This window comes from Xenopus tropicalis, chromosome 6 (genome assembly GCF_000004195.4).
Source record: "Xenopus tropicalis strain Nigerian chromosome 6, UCB_Xtro_10.0, whole genome shotgun sequence".
Taxonomy (NCBI): Eukaryota; Metazoa; Chordata; class Amphibia; order Anura; family Pipidae; genus Xenopus; species Xenopus tropicalis.
The window spans coordinates 83,054,786-83,071,880 of record NC_030682.2 but is presented as its reverse complement, the minus strand read 5'-3'; positions in this window follow the sequence as shown (position 1 = coordinate 83,071,880).

The following is a 17,095-nucleotide window of genomic DNA, read 5'->3' as shown; positions in this document are numbered from 1 at the left end:
ACCTCCTCCTCATCAGACTGGAATGCCCCCCCCATACCTGTCTGATCATCAAAAAGATCCTGGGTGTCTGGGCTGAAGTCCACCTCAGGATCAAATAATAAGGGGGATAGCATGCCCCTTATCACTGAGCTAGCAGGTGATGCCACCTCCTGCTGCTCACTAGAGTCTGCAGCAGACGAGGTAGCCTGGGTGAGCCAGTCCATAACTGCCTCTGCCTGCTGCGACTGAATAGGTCGCGAAGTGGTGGCAAACAAATCTGGCAAAGTCTTGCGACTTCCAGTTGCCCCACTGCGACCTGCCACCTGCTGCTGTTGCAGCTGCTGCTGCTGTGACTGCTGCTGTTGCAGCTGCTGCTGTGGCTGCTGCCCTATATTGCCCAGACTGGGCATAACACATGTGCTGGGCTCTTGCCCACAGCCAGCACCACGGCTTCTCCCACCTAAACCACCCTTGCCTCCCACCCCACCCTCACCACCCACACCTCCCTTCCTCCCACCCTCACCACCCACACCACCCTTCCTCCCACCCCCACCACCCTTGCCTCCCATCCCACCCTTCCTCCCTCTCCCACGGCCCGTCATCCTGGACCAACTAAAAAAGAAAAAAAAATAGGGGGGGTTTGGATATTTGGGGGAAGGTAGAGATAAATAAATAAAAGACTAAACCCCAGAAGTGTGCACCCACAAGGGATACACACACACAAACAAAGACAGACAAACGTAGCCCTAACAAGGGCTCTTGGGTCTCACAGGGGAGCAGGCAAGCAGAAGAGGGAAAGCAGTGAACTGAAATCCACAACTTCTACTTGCACTGACTCACAGAAAGCTCTAACAACTCCTACCTCTAGCTAAACAGACAACTCACACACCTCAGCTCCTACTCTATCCACTACCAAAAATGCACTGAGTAATGGCCGCCTCTGCACCTCCTTATATGGACAGTGGGAGGGCTCCAATCTAATTGGCTGATGTGGAAGAAATGGGCAAGGCTAAAATGACGTTTCCGTTTGTCGCGCGTTTTTTTTTTGTCGCACAGCGGAAAAATCGGCGCACGCGGCAAAAATTGCCCGCGCGCGACTAAAATTGGCTGCTCGCGTCAAAAATTGCTCGCGCGCGATCAAATTTGGCCGCGCGCGCAAAAATAACCGCGCGACAAAAAAATTTGGACGTGCGTAAAAAATTTTCCGCGCGGCGAAACGAGCCGCACGGCGAATTTTTGCCGCCATTTCGCGAAACATTTCGCCGGCGGCGAAACGCAAAAGTTCGCCGCGAAACCGACGCTGGCGAATTTTTTCGCTCATCCCTACTGGGTGTAGTTATCCCCAATATTAAATCAGGTTATTGTTAGTGATGGGCGAATTTTTCCTGTTTTGCCGCAACAAAACAGTGGAAAAAGTAGTGCGACGTGAAAAAAAAATTTGAGACATGTGTGTCTTTTTTTTTTTTTTGTCGCACAGCAAATTTTTTCCAAGGTAAATTTTTGCGCTCGTTTCCCTGAAAAAATCTGCCAGTGGTGAAACACATAAATTCACCAAGAATCCATGACTAGCTAAAATTTTGCTCATCATTTCATAGATAAGCTTCAATGGCTACAATGAAGGCTGCTTTGGACATTTAAAACCAAACATCTGTATGCAAATTTGTGCAAAGAACAAGGATAAACTTAAACTATATTTGAGCAGTTATATAGAATGTTTCCAAATATATTTCAGTGAAGTAAAATACCTTCAATGATGATACCTAAATTTTATATATTTTGAGTTAAGAGTAGTTATACATTATTGCTCAACTATTCTTAATTTTTTAGTTCATATTATATTATTAATGATTAAAATTTGCTGGAAGATGTAGATCAGTGAAATCATAGTTGAACTTTGCTCAACCAAATGTTTCTCCAGCTCTGCAGCATTCAAGACAAGATGGTATGCAGGATACTCGCTGGTGAATATCGCTTTCTGTCTGTAAGTAATTTTGGACCACCTACTGTAAATAACTATGGGGGCAGAGTACAACCTTTTAAGTGCTGCCCATACAGATTAAGGGAGAACCCAGTGGATTGTGTGATATATCTTGTTGGGCCAATTCATGCTTTTCAAGGTTTTTTTCTTTGTACTTTTTTTAAACAGTGACTAGAATTCTTTATCTCACTCAGCACTTGTCATTATAATATAAGGGAATTTATGGGTCTTTTTGGCATTCAGGAGCAATACATTTTCCACAAACAGTATAGATGTTTTTGCCACAAAGTGTATCATCTTTCATACTGCAGTTTGCGTTTGAAATCTGAATTTTGAAGAATTGGTGCTTATAACCTTGAAAAACATTCCATTACACAAAGTGATATGATAGTACATATTTTTACAAGATCATTTTCTATGCCTCTAAGCATAAGATTTTGTACACTCTTATTTATTGTTAGTGAGACCATATTTATCAAAAGATTAATTTTTACCCACTACAGTCCTAACACAACTCATCTGACTATTCTTCCCCTTTCTTCTGTCTGCAATAGAGATGAGCGAATTTTTTCACCAGGCATGGATTCACAACGAATTTCTGCATTTTGCCATCAGCAAATTGTTTTGCGAAACTTCAGAGAAAATCTGCCACAAAACAATTTGTCCCAACAAATAGGCGCATGAAAAAAAAAATGGTCATGGTCGCATCAAAAAAAGACACGGCAACAAAAAAGTTGTGCAACAAGAGTGTTTTGTGGATTTTTTTGCTGTTTCGTGAATTTTTTTAGTGTTTTACGAATTTTCTTGGCATTTCCAGAATTTTTCTGTGAAGCGAAACAGGACAGATACGCTCATCACTAGTATGCAACACTGGTACTGTGCTAATATTCCTGACAAGTAATATCTGTCTATATGTAGCTGGGAGACACTAGCAGCCTTCCAGAGTATCTTTTCTATTTCTTGGTGTTTTTCTGACCAAATGTACCTAATGAATGTAAAAAAAAAAAAAACAATATACATGCATTGCAGATTATTGCTGTTTTGAAGCATTATATGATTTAATATTGATTTGTGTAGAATTGTTGCTTGTATTTAAAATTGCATTAACATGGAACTCTTATCTTATTATAATATACATATTGAGAATACAGTTAAAGGGCAACATAATGCAACTACAGAAAAGTAAAATAATCAATGTTATTTTATCTGGTATTTATTTTTCAGAAGATTGAATTTCATCATAATTTCTTTTAAAGCAACCTTTTGGCTTTTTTTTTTTATAAGGAAACCTGTTTTTGTTTCATGGGTCAAACACACATCAAGGGGTTTTATTTCTCTTGGGTTTTTGTTTTCTTTTTCACTTGGCTTTGTAATGCTCTTACCTATATGGCATAACTTTTTTTGGGCTGACAAAAAAAACTGTGGGGTATCGGGAAGCTGCTGCACAATTGAGACAGCCAGAGTCTGGGCTAAGGGGCAAATTTATTAAAATTTGTGTTCACATTTTGCAGTGATTTTAGTAAATTGTAATAAAAATGATTTCACCACAATTGTGTTTTTTCAGCAATTGTGTTTTTTTGGGAGAATTGCATTTTCTTACCTTGACCATGTGCTTTTCCAAAAAATACAAATTTCATAAGGTTTTAGATGCCAAGATTTTAAAACAAATTGTAAAATATATCTTAGTATTTCCCTTTATGCCAATTGTAATAGACATAAACTTAAAATGTAATAAGTATGAAGTTGAGTACCTTAAATCTGGTCCTATGTTGGGCTAGTTAGCAGGTATAAAGTCTCAGCCTGTGTTAACACCTGCATGATGAAACCATTTTTTCTAAACCTGAACTAGCAGCAGATCAGAGTATAATAATGAAAGGTTTTGGGATATTTGTAACCAGTATTTTTCTAGTCTGATTCAGTAAAAGTTGCGCTTTATTTTCCATTCATTCCCAGAACTGAACAGGAGGATTACCTTCTGGACCGTGCAGGTGGTGTGACACTTGGATGATCTGTGGGCTATTTTTATCCCAGAATTTCTGGGTCTAAGATTGTCTTGCTGACTTTAATATTAATAATATAAAGCCTTCCTTTCTGATATAGTAAAGTAAACTATAGAAAACCATGGAAAGAACATTAAAGATGAGACATCTCAAACAACAAATACACTAAAATTTATTGGTTCTTTACTATTTCTTTTTTATTTTTATAAATAGGTTTTATTAGTTTTTCTTATAGTTTTTAATATATGAATAGTTTATTTGTGTGCTTAATCTGCATAATATGTTTTTCCTACTAACATGGTCTTTGTCAGGAATGTACTATATACAGTACTTTCTAAATCATAGAATCAGCCAATTAGACCAGGTGAAATCTGTCAGTGTCTTGGTTGGGCCAGGGAAAATAAATTGGGTTGGGGCTCTCAAAAATGAATTGTTTAGCTTCAGTTTAAATTTTATGGTGATGGCCCGCCTTTCAGTTAGAACATTCATTTAAAATAAATGTATCTACATCCATTAAAACATTAAATAACAATTTAATAATAATTAATGTATTAATAACTTAATCATTATCAATTTAGGAATATTTCTTTGACAGTTCTTCTTTAAAAATGTAAGCTCTTGTCTCATTGGGCTTTTTAGTACAAACCCCTGCCAGAATTAAACAGCCCTTCTCCCTCAGCTGCCGTACTGTGGCTGAGAGTGATTAGATCTTTGCACTGTCTCCCAGTCCTTCAACAAAGCTATTAGCTCAGTGTAACAGCAGGGGATGAAGGCCTGCTGGAGTACAGCACTGATATGCCATGGGGCTTGTCAAAGCAAAAGCTTAGATTTAAAATGAAAATGGAACCAGGAGTGCTATAGTGACATATTCTTATAACAAAAACAGCAATGTCTTTGTATCTATTAACACTGACTATTTTGTGTAACATACTTATTACATTTTCTTTGAAAAGTGCCAAAACAAGTGACAGTTATGCATTCATATAATTATTGGTCTAAAAATAAAGCCTGGACAGGTTATATGTGTCAGCCTAGTATTTCATTGACAAATATGAACACATATTTCTGCCTCTTAACAACAATTTCTTTATTAATGTTAAGCAGCTGTCTGGGTTTTATCTAGTTAATAAAACAAATGTTAAATATCTGAGCTAAAATCCCTGGAAATTAATAGACACCATAGGGTTGATTCACTAAGATGCGATAACGCTTATTGCATGCTTTTTGCATTAAAATTGATGTGAAAAAAATCGTGTGATTTGCTAAATTATTATCGAATGCGTTAAGTTGCATATCGCGTGTGTTAAATAGCGCGCAACCGCATGCGTTAATTTTACCGCATTGCATTAATTCTCACGCAGTAATAATACTAACGCATGATTCACAAACACTTAGACGCGCTAAATATCGCATTAGTCTATGCGAAAATTAACACCTACTTGGGGCAGGTGGTAATTATAGAGAAGTACAGTTAATGAGCTTTTGGCAACACAATATGGACTTTACAGTGTGATTTATTCAAGTATGTGTTGGCCCTAGAGTGATGCAGCCTTCAGTTTGCAGGGAAATGGTCATTTTAAAAAAAAGTTGTTTTACAAACGTAATGGGGTGTATGGCTAATATGGCGTGCATGCGATAAGTAGCGCACGTGCGTTAATTAGCGAGTGCGACAAGTAGCGCACTGCGTTAATTAGCATGCGTTGCGTCAAATATCGCACGAAAATAGTCTTTGCGACTTAAATAACGCAAGCAGCATCGCGTCTAAATTAACGCAAATATCCTTTTAGTGAATCGTGTGTTAAGACGTGAAAAATAAGACGCAATAAAAAATTTTACGCATGCTATAAATAACACTCATTTTAACGCACTTTAGTGAATCAGCCCTCATATATGTTACATTTGTACACTTAAAATACATTAACATACAGTAAATATATTTTAGTTTGCCTTTGTGACGGCAACAAAGGGAGCATATGTGTTAGTGACATTAGCAAGATTGAACTATCACTGCTAAAATCTATGATAAGCTTCTTAAGGTGGCCATGCACGGGCCAATTGTAGCTGCTGATATCGGTCCCTTGGACCATTTCAGCAGCTTATCGGCCCGTGTAGGGGAAACAACGACTGGCCTGCCAACCGATATCTGGCCTGAAATCGGCCATATACACATAAACATGTGGCCACGTGTGTATGGCCACCTTTACTCCTATATAAAAGTTACACATTCTTGTGTGTCTTGTGTCTGCCTCTTGTGATATCTCATGTATATTTCTGATTGTTAAAACCTAATTATTTTATTAGAAAGCATCAGGGGGTTCTATATAGGTCAATAAGAAGCGTTTAGTGAATCAGACTATGGTTATTAGTGATTTATTCATCACAATTTACAGCTTGGGAATTTGCTTCAGGGATAATACTTAATTCAGTGTCCAGTTTGATTGTTGATATCCACCATAATGATGACATCATTGAATATAGGGATGCTTCAAAACATCAATCACATGTGAAAGGGATGACAGCATTTTTTATATGCCTAACAATATTATTTTAAAAATGTAGATTCAAATAATTTGAATTTGAATGTAAATAAAAATGTGTTATCAAATATCCAGTGCTGCCATGAATTAAATTAAATAATAAGTAAACCTAATTTTAAACCTAATGGTTTAAAATGTAATGTCGGCTGCAGTCAGGTGATCCCAATGGGCCAATAAAAGGGCAACCATTTGAGGGTTTTAACCTTGAAAGCAAGCAAGTTGCAGGTAAAACCTAATATATTGATAATGGTAGATGATCTCTTGTTGTTGTCTATATATACAGTATATATATATATCTATATATAGATATATATATATGTTCCCAATGATTGTGCAAACACCGTTATCCTTCAAGCAGGTTTATTAATGGTTTACTTCATAATTAGTAACATCAACGTTTTGGTCCTGGTCTGGGACCTTACTCAAGATGTCAAAACCCAAACTCTGTTTATAAAATTCTACTTTATACAGGAAACATAATCCCACCCAACTATTACATGTCAGTGCCCTGATCTCTCAAGCCCTGAGTCCCATGTCTAATCCAGGGATCACGAGAAGAGAGAGGTTCAAAGAAAGCACTTGCGCACGATCCTGCGCATGGGGGGGTGGTAAAGGGAGCTGGACACTGTGTGCACTCTAGAGAAATCTGGCCTTGATGGTTTTTACAGTTTTATGTTAAGTTATGTATGAGTTTAGATTGCTGTTCTGTCTATGCTGATTGTCTTGGCTCTTCCAACATTGTGTCAGTATAAGCACACTAAGGAGCCTTTTAAAATGATCAGTGCAATGGTTTATTCAAGATTTATAGAACTACATGTTTTGGGCCTCCAAAAATAAATGTGAGATCATGAGCCCAGAAAAAGGCATGCAATCAAAACTGTCATGTTTACTTTATTTACTTTGTGTGCTTTAGCACCAGCTGAGTTTTCATAACAAGGTTACACCTGATTCACTAATACATATAGGCTTAGAGATTGATAAACTTATCAGGGATTCCCAGCATCCATGTCAAGGCAATGTGTGGTTACCAGATTTGTGCCTGGTCTATTCTTCTGTGTAATGTAAATTATTGGACATTTTCATGCTGGAAGTATCATAATGTATATTATATGGAAGTATGTTAGAGCGTATTCTAGAACTGTGACTAGGACAGATAATATTCTGTACTAGAATTCTATTTCACATGAATGCAAACAGATGCAATGATTTAATTTATTTGGTAGTATGCATATTAATAGAAGCCCAGTTAATGCACCTTAATTAAGGGTCAACACACAATCCAGAATAATCACCAGTAACAAAAACCTTCTATGTGTGGCGTTTGATCCCCATTGCTTGTGAGATCCTTTCATTCTGTAATCCTTGTTAAATTATTGTAAGATCTGTTTTTTCATATAATATAAAATAGGTTGCTGGTGTTACAGAAATAAATGATAATTATGATGGTAAAGTCTGCCCAGTAGTGGGGGGTGGTCGACCATGGCTGCCGTCCAGTGAGCTGGAAGTGTTGTTGGTTACCAGGCAACCCCTGAACTTATCAGCCATTTGCCTGCTAGTACCTCATGCCAGTTGGAGACATACCCCTTGCAGGACACAGCTAAACAACCAAAAAATTCTCCCACTCATCTTAAAGTTGTTGAGACAGTTTATGATTGCTATACAGTATGTTTTTTTAATGTATTTTCATGCCTATGAATTGTCACAGCGGATGGCAACATCTGACAACATAGCTTTGAGATAATTTTGGTGAGTTAAGCGTTTGGTCAGCAGCTTATGGCTGGGGCCAGCTGCAGGAGACTCCTGTTACAGAAGGGTTTTGTTTGTGCCTGTCAGGCCTCGCGGCAGTTGGCATATGTTTTATGTTTAATAAAAGCAAAATGGTTGCATGCCACAGTGGCACCCCCAGCTCATCTGGCCAATTGGCAGCCAGGTAAATTTCATGTTAGGACAATAAATTATACAAACATGTTGAAACTGCAGTTGTTTATGTCCTTTTTTTTTTACTATGTGAAAGAAAGTGCAGTTGAAATATACCATATATAACCACCTCCATCCCACACTATGTGACATAATGTTTATTCATAAATCTGTGTAATAAATGTGTAGCAGGGTATAAAATTCTGTTGGAAAAAGCACCACAAAAAATGGTGCAAATTAAATTACACACCTTTATAAGTAACAGCTTTTAAGGGCTTTATACATAGATATTTGTGTATGCATTCTTATGTAGTGCTTTTTTCATACCAAAACATAGGAACATACTGTACAGTATAATTTTGTCTTAAAAGTATCTGCCCAATGCTTTAACATTACCCATCTGATCCCCCATTTTCCCTTTAAAGGAGAAGGAAAGTAATTTTGGCATTTTACTGCCAATAGATTTGTGCCACCTCGAACAATATATTTATTCTGCAGAAACCATTAAACAGCTTTAGAAGCTTTCTCCATTTGCTTAGTGCAGCATTAATGTAAGTCAGGGGTCCCCAACCTTTCTTACTCGGGAGCCACAGTCAAATGTAAAAAGCCTTGGAGAGCAACACAAGGACCATAAAAGTTCATGGAGGTGCCAAATAAGGGCTGTGATTGGCTATTAGGGGCCTCTATGCACCCTATCAGCTTACAGGGGCTTTATTTGGTAGGAAATCTTGTTTTTATTCAACCAAAACTTGCCCCCAAGTCAGGAATTCAAAAATAACTCCCTGGTTTGGGGGCACTGAGAGCAACATCCAAGGGGTTGGGGAGCAACATGTTGCCCCTGAGCCACTGGTTGGGGATCCCTGCTGTAAGTGCTTATGGCTGTATTTACATAGACCTTTCTGATAAAGCTTACTTAGTTTTTATCTTTCCTTCTCCTTTAAGAGAGGGCTGCCATATTTCTGCAGCAGGAGTCAATTAGCATTAGAAGGTATAACGACAGTTTTGGAAGGGACAATCAGGTTGGCAAAACAGTCAGGTTTAGGAACTTTAACAATCACTTACAAAAGCAGAACTATCAGAGAAAATTGATCAATATGACCTTACATTAATATTTTGAAGAGTAGTTTTTAATGTCAGTATCACTTTAAGAAATAATTTTCATCAGTCTGCCCATAATTCTTTAAGTGAGCGCTAAAACCTCTACTTTTTAGTTTTAAAGCAGTGATAAGTGTTTAGCATAAGGCACGTAAATACCTTCTGTATTAAGAAGGCTCTACACTGCACATTTAACTTTGTAATAGATTCTGCCTGCTGATTTCATAAGTGGTAATAAAGAATGCAAAGAAAAATCCACATCTTAAAAGTACATCACTTTTATTTTACGCCACTTCTACATAGAATTTTTGGGCGTATATCAATTTACACAGCTTTATAAATATGGCCCATAACCTTTCATCTCTCTTGCCACTTGTGTACATCAAAATCAATGTATCAATCAATACTTCAAAATTCTGTTGAGATCATTGAGGGATGAGGTGAACATACTGTATATATTGCAAAAGAAAAAAAAGAATGTTGGCCACATACCGTACAGTAGTTTTTCATTCAGTTTAAGTCATTCCTGACAAGAATGCAAGATCATCAATGAGTGTGTGCATAGAGTTTTGAGCATTTAAATACTGCTGTGATCACACCACATTTTCAGCTATTTACACCCATTTAGCACATGTATTGCATTATTATAATATTTCCTTAAAGGAGCTTTTATGTGAAATATACAAAATGAAAAACAGCCAAGGACATTATACACATTTATACACATTTTACCAGAAGTCTTACTTCTGAAAAAGTCTCCAACAAGCACCACTGCAGAAAGCGAACTTTTGGAGATTGGAGAAATTTTTAGATTGACATGCTGACTAACAGCACAAATATCACAGACCATCATATTTCCCCCAGTCCACTGGCCAGATATCCTAACGAAGGACTGTAAATCTTACCAAATACCATCTCAGTCCAAAATAGAGTCCAGGTTTTTGCTGCTGAGGTTCTGAAGATGCTGAAGAGAAAACACAACTATATGCATTTGAAGAAATGTATTGCTCCTGGTGGTCCAAGTACTGTAAGTTGCATCCATTGTAGAACACTTTTCCAAAACATGAAGTGAGGATCAGGACTGGGTAGTTTATTACAATGACCAAAACAGGAACAATTATTCGGAATGCTTGGGACCTGGGGTTTTGCAGATAAGGAATAACTATACCAGAAGCCTGCCATTTTACCACCAATACGGGTTTATGCAGTTTAGTAAGGATCAAGTACTGGGTACTGTTTAATTATTGCTTAAAAATCGAGTCTATGAGAGATTACTATCTCATAGGTCGAAGCTTGAATAATGTGTTTCCATATAAGGGATCCCATGCTTGTACCCCAAAAATATTTTGTGCTTATCAGCATAGTGGAAAACATCAGGCTACATGGTTTTACATCTGCATTACAATTGGAATTAATCTTTAATAAAGCTATAGTTTACTTTGAATATATTTTCATGTATCATTACATTATTGTACAGTCATTGCATTAAAATATGTTAATGAACTCTGAAAAAAAAGATTGAATTGCATTATTCATTTTTTTTTTTTCATTTTGGGACATTATAAAACAATTACACTTTTAATTGATTCACATTTTGTAAAGACACTAATAATTTGTAAAACTTGCATAATTCGTAAAAAAATAAATAAATAATACAATTAAACCTTTTATGTGCACCCACGCACTAAGCATTTTTAAATCAAGTTTGAAAAGTTGCTGAATACTCAGGAAAATCTTGCCAACTCCTTCTCTCTGCAAAGCAGTCAGGCATATATCATTAGAGATGTACAGTTTGAGATACATCAGATCTATACATCATAAGGGTGACAGTGTTTTGGTGATGGATAATAATACATCATTGTTTTACACTTTATGAGATCCTTACAGCCAAAAAAAAATTAGATCTGACAGTGTTAATTTGGAAAATGTATAAAGTCAGCAATATTAAGTTATTATTTTATGTAACTGTCAGGAATAAAGTCTGTTTTCACTATGATCCAGTTTAAAATTTGTATCCTACCCTTTCTTGGTTTCTGGTGCTATCCCTCCCATGTGTTTTGTTCAATTATTGAAGTGAGTATATCTCAATTCTCTGCCTCATGTTCATTATGTAAAAAAGTCTTGTGCACAGTGCACTCACCGATGCAGAATCGTATGGAAGGGCAGGTAATCTGCATTCCATGTGGTGGGCACACAGACAGATTGCAATTAAAGAAATGTTTTTTTTTCAAACACAGACCAAACGCATCTACTATAGTTAACTTTAATAATATTCATCATGGTTTCTGGTTCTGTTCTGACTCGCTTTATTGCTTGATCAGACACCTTGCATGGTACTTTGTTTAGATTCAGACTGTTCTCTCTGTATATTACCTAAACTGTCTTTAACCTCCACATTTTTCTGCATCTTAGGAAAATCTTTAGACTATACAGTTTACAAAGCAGCCAAGTCACGCATAAAACCTTTCTGCCTCATTGCAGCCCACCTCTGGAATGCTTTACCTACTTGCATCAGGAAACCTCCCACACTAACACTTTCTTTAAAGTTGTTAAGATCTCAGAGTATCACAGTTGCTCATAGCACACTTTTGGTAACATGTGATGTAGAATCTTCTACACTTTTATTGCACACAAAGTAGGTCTGTTGGCCACTAGTTTTTTCCTCACAGATGATGAATGTAAAGACTTTATCATGCAACATTTTTGTCCTACATACAATTTTTTCTTTTAATGAGAAACAAGGGGTTGCTATGGGTACAGCATTTGCCACAACCTATGTCAATCTTTTGTTCTAATGTGGTACAGGTACATTGATGACCTGTTTTTTCTCTGGACTGATCCCCTTCTTTTCTATATAAAGGAATAGATTCAATTGATTTTAATAATTCAATATATTAAATATTTGAATAGATTCAAAGTCAGATTAAAACATACTTAAAATACTGAATGAATAGATTTCCATGATATAACATTAATCTTGTATCAGAACAGTCCTATCGGGAACAATCTTTTTAAAAGATCTACTGTTACCAACACATAATTACATTACAATAGTCATCATCATGTGGCTATTAGACAAGGTATTCAAATTGGTGAATACTTACACTTGAGATGTAATTGATCTGATGATGAGATTTTTCATTTAAGAGCAAAAAAATAAGATCTAGATTTAAAGAAAGTACGGTAATTCAGTTCTGAAGAAAGCATATTGAAGGGCTTTAAATAATGAGAGGATTACTGAGTAACAGCAGTAATAAACCCAGACGTAATAGCATGTCTGTTACGGTAAATTTACTTGCACTTATCGAATCAAGCAAGCAAGATCCAAGACATACTTAATAAACACTGGCTAGGGGCTAGGGTTAACCAATGATCCCATCTTGGCTAGATGTCTTGGCAAATATGCATAAATCACTTATTGAAAAGCCCCCAATTTGAGCGATATGCTGGTCCAGAGTCATTTCAGTCACTTTGCACTTACACATAGATCTAAATCAGGAACAGTAACATTTGGGAAATGCAAATTTTACAAATGCCCATTTGTTTGGCATGCTCATATGATCATTGTAAATATAATGCATAACAGATGGCCCACATAGGTGTGCCAAAGGTGCTTGTGAACCTTACATTTTATTGAGACCTCCACATGTCATATGATCTTTGACAGGTTTGGGAATAGACAAAGCATTCTGCAATATTTTGATTACAACTTCTTCCATCTTTAGATTATGTTGCTACATTACCATTACTTAAGCCGTTCTTCTAGTCATTGTGAACACAGTTGATAAGGTCCTTATACTGAGTATAGCATGATAACTATTTGGAGGAGGCGCAACTGGATAACATCAACTTTGCATGTTTGATAGGTGGCCCGGCGAACGTGCAGATACAATGGTGCTGAGATGGGTCAGTCTTAGTGCTGGATGTTTAAAAGAAGGAAGTAGAAGTGTGCGTATCACCTCTGGCAATGCTTCAGTGAAGCAAAAGGCTTGTCAGGTGCCTTAATGCTTTATATTTTTTTAATGCTCACAGAGTAACCAGCAATTAGCACAACTGGTCACTGAGCCACCAACGAGATTTGTAATTTGTTAGCCTTCAGAAACTGAAAAATATTCACCCAAGGAAATGGCTATAAACTGAAAAACAAAAAATGTTCATAAAAAGTGTAATATCCTGCCAGGATTGATTTCAAGCCATTTAATGACAAACTGAAACTTGTGTATAATAATAAATAAAGTACCCCCTGTTGAAAAATAAGAGGATATTTGAAGTCAACTCAGAGTTCTGTAAAATGTATAAAACAACTCTTGGCCTTCGAGTTTGTTCTTTTATATGGTCATGGTACTCCTCAGTGACTTAAATTATCCTTATATTATACAACAGGGGATACTTTATTTACTTTATATTTATATCTTCACATAAGTCAAAGAGAAAATGTAAAAGAAAATGAATATGGGCACATCATGATTGCTTTTTAAATGATACAATGATTTTCTTTTGCAGCTTAAGCAGTTGCATTTTTTTCTTTTTCTTTTTTTTTCATGAAGTTTAGATTTCATCAGTTTATAAACTGTAAAACGTAACAGTAAAAGCATGGTTATCCTGCTTACATATACTTTAATCCTTTCCAGCCAGCATTGCTATAAATGTAAATGAGCCATATCATCAAGCTTGTGATACTATTACTCTAAGACTTTATCTATAGTACTCCCATAAAGCAATGATAGTAACCTTTTTAAAAGAAAAGCCATTTCACATTAAAACTTCAAAATCTTTCACAGTGCAGCTAGCTCTCAATAATATAAAATCTAAATGATTTACAACTTTCTTGGAGTTGGAATATTACTATTGGCACACCAACTTATCTACACATACCTATGATTACTGTTCAGAATCTCTTTTTTCTCTCTTACAGAGGTACTATATAGTGATGAGTGAATCTGTCCTGTTTTGTTCACCAAAATATTTACTAAACATTGCAAATATTTGCGAAATGGCAAAAGATTAATGAAATAAGGAAAATGATGTGCGTAAAAAAAATTTGCCTTGTGTTAAAAAATATGCCGATTTTTTTCCCCACCGAATCCATGCCTGGCTAAAAATTTCGCTCATTACTAGCGCTATACCCTCTTTTTTTTTTTTTTTTTTTGCTGCTTACTAATGAAGGGTACCCACAGGAGCATATTCATTTGTGTAGGCTATAAGAAAGAAAGAGAGAAGATGGTATAATACATTAATGGACTTATTTAGCTGGGCGTTTATCATTGGGGTGGTAGCCATAAAACTTGTGTTTTAAGCAAGTAAGAAACAATAAGGGATACAGAATGCAAATAATATAATTATATGTTAAAGTTTTATTAGTTTTAATAGAAAACAGAAACATAATAATGTAATGCCAATCTTCACAGTCATGTGATAAAGACCTTGTGATTTTTGTGTCTGTATTGCTGTTCTGTAATGCACTATAAGGCCCTAAGAGAATAATAATAGCAGCTATCAAAGGACCTGCTGTCATCAGCATTTTTGAAAGTACAGACAATGCATTTCTTTTTTGATCATTATGCATCATTTGCAGCTAGTTTATACAGAATTTTCACAGGCCTTTAATTGGAAAAAATTCTGCACTCTAAAACTTCTAAAAACCATTATTTCCTACCAGATGTTGAAAAATTTAAAAACATATCAAAGTTATGAAAATGGAATGCTGTAGTAAGATTCTGTAAACATGAAACTATTATGAAGTCATTTCAGCTCTGCTATTGATAACTGTTTCATTTTCTGTTGATATAGATGTAACACTTTTTAAGGCAATTATTTTTCACAAGAAACGCTAGCATCTATTGAAAATGAAGTACTTTGAATCCCAGAGCAAACTTTGGTTCTACAGCATAATTAATGAATAAAAAAATCCTTTAATGCTGTCTGGGAGAAAAAAAAAAGTCCTCATGTCCCACAAGAAATATTTCCCTCTGTTTTTAATATATGCACACATTTCCACTTTGTGTGCTGTTGATAAGAGAGGAGTATATTCTAACAACCTTTTATATAATATGATATTAAAATATGCTTTAGGAAATAATTTGGGACTAGAATATAAAAAATGTCCCTAAGGAAATTGACTTTATTTCCTTTTTGTAAATTTTTTTCAAAATACAACTGAAGAAGGATTAACCATTTATTTTACACAATATTTAAAATTGCCTCCCTAGGGCAGTAATTTGCAGATTATTTTTTTTTTGTATATCACTAAAGATACTAAAACTAAACACTAAAGAGTGTGTGGTGTTACATGATGTTTTACAATTTCCAGACTCCTGCACCCAGGTATGTAACCTTATTAAATGAAATGCATATTTAATCCGCCAGTTAATAGTGCTGCTACAGATTTTTGTTATATTTAATTTTTTACTTTGAAGTGAGGCTAGACATTTTCTAGCTTCCCCCTCTCCTCAGTGATCAACAGGTAACAAGATAACAGTTCACTGACAGCTCTGCTGGAAAAAGGATGCCATATTGGCTTTATAAGACAGTTTTGACTGTGGAGCATGTTCAGGGATGCTGCTACCTATGAATATGGAGTAGATGTGGAAGAGTATACAACTTCAGTTATGGGCTATATTAGTAAGCGTTTAGAGGATGTCACAGTTCTGAAAATGGTTAATTTATGGGCAAATCATAAACCATGTTAGCCAGTAGCAAAAATAAATAAAAAACACAAATAAAAGAGTATTGTCGAAATGATACCTATATTGGCTAACAATAAAGATACATTGGAAGCTTTGAGAGCTCTATGGGCCCTTCGACAGGTAAAATACAGATTAAAGCTCGAATGACACAACATATATACTGTTAGATCAGAGAGAAGTGTTCATGAGCAATAAATTAGGAATTTGCAGAGATAACTTGTGAAGATAAAAAAAGTAATTAATGTTTATTAGGATGTGTTGTAAATAAGGGTCTGGATTCACTTAAAGTTCCCTTTTACAGTTAACACCTTCATGTCCTGAAGTCTGTGGTCCTGATTACAGAAGTGTGTACTGGTGTATAACTCACTTTAGTCTTGATCTTATGTAAGTGATGGTTTATCCTTGTGCATAGTTTTTGCCCTGTTTCTTTAATGTAGATGTCTCATATAAAGCACTTAGTAGATATCATTTGATATTGGTATGTAATTTATTAGTAAGATGTTTTCTTTTTAATTATATTTTTATATTTTTTTTATTGTTTCTTGGCACTATAATGGGCTACAGTGTAATGTCAATACAGTTGTATTGACAATAAGGTTTTTTGAATCTTGAATCTTTAATGTTGAACCAATGGGAATAATACCCCATGCTTGTGAGGAAATTGTCATGTATTTAAGTGAGTGGAGAAATAGGCAAAACTACCCATACAGCCTCCCATTCACTTCAGGGTACACGGGGAGTTTTGTTGCCCATGGGGATCTTCACTACATGCAGGTGCCAAATCTCTTGATAATACCTTTGCATTGGTGTAATTGAAATCCCCAGAGCTAAAAGTATAAATTGTGTAACTGCCAAAAATTGCATTCTCCTGCATTTTCTGGTGGTTACACAATTCATATGTTT